Consider the following 5,059-nt stretch of genomic DNA (forward strand, 5'->3'; position numbering starts at 1 on the left):
TGCCATAAAAATTCCTTCATTTGACTATCTTGTGGTTTTTGGATTTCTTTCTTAAAAGCTTATATTCTTCCAAGGATAAGAGGAAAATAATTATTGTAATGCTGGGTAAATAAATTAAAAAAATTTTTTTTCTATTGTAGAATCATTAAAATACGAAGGAAAAGAACTGGTTTAAAATATCTGATGAATCACAACAGCGACCCTGAGGATCAAGTGACCAAACCAGATAATGACCTTTCCACACTACAGATGTCAGAATGCAGGGATTTTTCAGGAACAATTACGTATCTCCAGTTTTGACTTTTCAGCATTCTCATGATTTTATGGATATACAATGAGGCTGCTGGGGTGGAAAACACAAAAGGGTGATGCCAAATAAGAAACAGAAAACAGACTTCCTGACTCTTAAGTTTTTTCATTTAGATCTTCTTGCTGTTAAATTTGGAAGAAGCAAGTCTCCACTATCCTGTCAATTTTAATCGTTTTCCTAGCTCTGAGCAACTTTTTCAGCTATCTGTTCACCATACCTGCTCTTAGAATCAGGTCTGTCCAGAAGGAAAAGCCAAGGGGTGGGGTTGAAGGCTGAGGGTGGAGGGTGGTTGTTGTTATTTAGTCGCTCAGTGGTATCTGACCCTTTGGAGACCCTGCGGACTGGAGTGAGTTGCTATTTCCCTCTCCAGGGGATCCTCCCGAACCGGAAATCAAACCCACGTCACTTGTTTCTCCTGCACTGGCAGGTAGATTCTTTACCACTGAGCCAGGGGTGGGAGGTTGTTGGTAGCAAAGACCTGCTTCCGCCGAGTCCTGGCTGAAGCCACCCACTATTTGAATTTCTCTTGAATTCACTTTGAGTGACCACATTGCTCTCTTTTGGGTGACCAGCAAGAAACAGAATAATTTTAAACACACATTTCTGAAGCTTAATCCGAGGTGCTTCACTCCTGTATTGTTTCTTTTGTTAAATATCTGTAAGTACAGATGTTCAGAATGTTTATTTCATTTCCACATAACTGGACTTTGAGCTCAGAGGCCTTCCTGGGATGACTTTCATCTTTGGTGAATATTTAATTCACCTCTATGCTGAGCAATTTATAAGTTTTATATCCATCTACATTTATAGGCGTTATATCCAACATCAAGCGAGTTATAGGTGTTGATCAGATATTTTTAAACTTTAATTTGTTTCAATTAGGGCATTATTATCTTTCTCTGGAATCTTGAAAAATTTGCCTTTAATGTGTTGTGTAAAATTTTAAGTGTTTGGAAGAGAACTGAAATATCTGGCTTTTATGGAGATTTTTAACTTGTGACCCTATAGAAAGAAAAGTTGCTCTGTATCAATATTGTTATTGAGTAGCTAAGTCATGTCCAGCTTTCATGGACTGTAGCCTGCCAGGCTCCTCTGTCCATGACATTTCCCAGGCAAGAATACTGGAGTGGGTTGCCATTTCCTTCTCCAGAGGATCTTCCCGATCCAGGGATTGAACCTGTGTCTTCTGCATTAGCAGGTGGATTCATTACCACTGAGCCACCCGGGAAGCCTCTGTTCTGATGTAGCTGATTCTTATTACTTAAACAGTAAAGAGAACAACCTTCTAAGGAGAGATGCTAATGGAGGAAAACAGAAACAAAGCAGATAAGTGGCTACGGCTAGAGACAGAAGCGATGGAACTTAGCAATGGAAGAGATGGACAGAATGAGAAAGGTGCTAATGAACTCCAACCCTAAATTTCCAGAAAGAGCTGCCAAAATTAAAATGGTGGGTGTACATGGGGATTTATGCCTCTGACCCTCAATAGTGAGAAGCTCCTCTGGATAGTTCTGGGGTATGTCATGGGGCCACACATGAGGCTCTAAGTGTTCCATGAAGAAGATTTTGAGTCCCAGCAGTCACCAAGAATGAGCTGGAGAGGAAGAAATGAAGGAGATCATGGGCCAAACAAGACAGAAAGATGTGCTCACTTTTCGGAGTGTTGTGTACACTTAACTTAAAATCATAGGCTTTCTAAGTTTTGTATTAAAAGATCACCAGTTTGAAAAAATGGTTAGTTTTTCATGGGGCAAATTATTCTTTAAGATGAAAATTATGGAATCAATCCTAGACCATTCATGCATTGTTTTAGCTCTATCTCTTCAATCCATGTTCTCAGCACTTCATAATTCCCATTTGTTTAACTCACAAACATTTAGAAAATCTGTGATTTGTTCATTCCCATCTACTAAGATGAAGTATTTCAGCTTTTTAAAATTATTAGTGTTTCATTTTATCCATTTAAAATCTTAAAGGAATCAGTCTTTTGCCTTCTATTATGCTCATATGTGTCATGTGTTGGTTTGACAACACAGTTTCACTAACTTCCAAGGCTGCTTCGTTTTTCTACACTTAATTATCCAACCCAGCTAAAATTAACTTTCCAAGATAGCTTTCTTTCACATGCCAGTTACAAAACTGACTACAAAGAAAGTTCTATACATTTTGGTGGGTAATATTTCAGGCCAAACTATTTGAATTGGTGGCACATCTTTACCATTATATTTAAGACTCTAAGATGTCTCTCCAATTTGTCTTATCATGACTCATTTACCCCTAGTGAAACATACTTGTTTTAATTCTGTGTAATGTGACCATCTCTCTCCTCATTTCCCAATCAACGAGACAAAAACCCTTTAGTTGAAGTAAGAATCCCTCATTTGTCACAGGTAGCAATCCAAATATAGCTTGGTTAAGATCTGCTTGATTCCTTTTGCATTCTAACCAACTTATTTTATGCTATTTTATTTTATTATCGGAGCACAGTTGCTTTACAATGTCATGTTAGTTTCTACTGTTCAACAAAGTGAATCAACTATGCGTCCCTTCCCTCTGGAGCCTCCCTCCCCCTGGCATCTCACCCTTCTAGGTCATCACAGAGCACTGAGCTGAGCTGCCTGTGCTATACAACGGCTTCCCACTAGCTATCTGTTTTACCCATGGTAGTGTGTAAACACTACTCTCCAAATTTGTCCCATTCTCCCATTCCCTCATGACTAACAATCTGCTTTAATAAAAAAATTTTATTTAAAAATTTATTAATTGCCGTATCTATTGAGAAATTACCAATTCGGCTTTCCCCATTAACACATCAGCCCAGGGCTAACAAGCAATATTTGCACATTTGGCAGAAATCACCATCTCAGGAGCTTGGCTTTGATATTATGAGGGGGCCAACATTAATGGCAGTGATTCTGGATTCTCCACTTGGGGAGGCACGAGTGCCAGTCTGCCTGGTGCTAAACTTTAGGTTTGACCATTGGCCCCTACAGGCCAGGACCAATCTTCAAGCATAAAGCTTGCAGGGCACTGTCAGTTCTTCAAGCTTGAGGGAGGGAGACTGGTGCAACATTGTAATGTGTGTTCTAATTTAATTAAACAAATAACTATACAGCTTGTGATCTGAAAGTGACATTTAGGCAAAAGATAATATTTCATCCCGTCTTTAAATATTCTTTAAAATTACATGAAACCCCAGAGGATTTTTGTATGGCAAAGAAAATATGCTGTGGAACAACAGGCAATTTGGCCTTCAAATTATTTTGAAGTTCATCATCATGAAACAAAACATGCATTAGTTGGAAATTGCATAAACAATTTCCTATGCATTTTAAAGTTTACTTAATGGAAATCTGATGTCCATGTAAACTCTACAGTTAGATCTGGTGGTGTATTTCAGTGGCATTACTCTTTTGTCCTAAAGATCTAAAGACTGACGTCATTTTTTTAGGGAAATCTGGAGTTTCTAGGAGTTTTAGCATTCAAAGTTATCACAACCAAAAAAGTTTGTTGAGTGCTGCTATGTGTCAGGTTTGTCTAGAATCAAAATATTAACCCACAAGAAATAGCTATTGAGCTTATATTGAGAAATGTACCATTTAGTTGCTGATCTTGTAGAAGGAAAAAAGAGACACTCAAATTGATTTAAGAAATAGCTCTCTGGCTATAAGCTTTTGTGGTTTTATAAAGGCTGAATGAACTTCACAGGACTGGCATAAAAATACTATGGTCCTAATTAAACTGTAATATCCAGAAATGGGGCTTCCCAGGTGGCCCAGTGTGTAAAGAATACGCCTGCCAATGCAGGAGACTTAAGAGACATGGGTTCAGTCCCTGAGTCAGGAAGATCCTCTGGAGGAAGGCATGGCAACCCACTCCAGTATTCTTGCCTGGGAAATCCCATGGACAGAGGAGCCTGGTGGCTACCGTCCATCAGATCACAAAGTCAGATATGACCGAAGTGACTGAGTAAGCATGCTTGAATGCAGAGAAGGCAAGGAAAGCTATACCAAACCTCTGTATCTCTGAACCACCAAAAGATAAGGAAAACGGTGCAGTCCTTGTCTGATGTGCTGTGCTCAGTCACTTCAGCAATCTCCAACTGTCTGTGACTCTATGCACTGTAGCTGACAAGCTCCTTTGCCCATGGATTTTTCAGGCAAGAATACTGGAGCGGGTTGCTATGCCCTCCTCCAGGGATCTTTCAGACCCAGGGACCAAACCCGTGCCTCCTGCATCCCCTGCATTATAGGCAGATTCTTTACTGCTGAGCCATCAGGGAGTCCCCCTTGTCTTATACACATGCTAAAAGTCAGGTTACTCAAACTATAAGCGGTAATAACATCCAGTGAATCTAGTAATAATAATTATATAACTCAACATTTGTCATGGGTCTATTTGGTAAGAATGAAAAGAACTTATTCATTTCACTTTGGACCCTCCCTTGCATTTGAACATTAAATCAGACTGATAAAAGCTCAACATTTGGTTCTGGACCAGCAGACTGCTCCAGGGATAAAAGCACCAGCTATTGTAAAGTCAGACCAGGTTAGAGCCAATTGGTTGCAGACGATGTTGATCTTCAAAGCGCGGCTGGCATTTGGGAGTTTCTGTGACAGCTACAGGAAGAGATTTCATTCTTCTTTAACTTGGTGGCCGGCTTGCAAGCTTCTATGGGTGTCCCTTCCCCTTAATCCATACTGTTCAATTGTCAGGAAAGCTTGTAAACAGGAGGCTCCATCAGTTACC

This window comes from Capricornis sumatraensis, chromosome 3 (genome assembly GCF_032405125.1).
Source record: "Capricornis sumatraensis isolate serow.1 chromosome 3, serow.2, whole genome shotgun sequence".
NCBI lineage: Eukaryota > Metazoa > Chordata > Mammalia > Artiodactyla > Bovidae > Capricornis > Capricornis sumatraensis.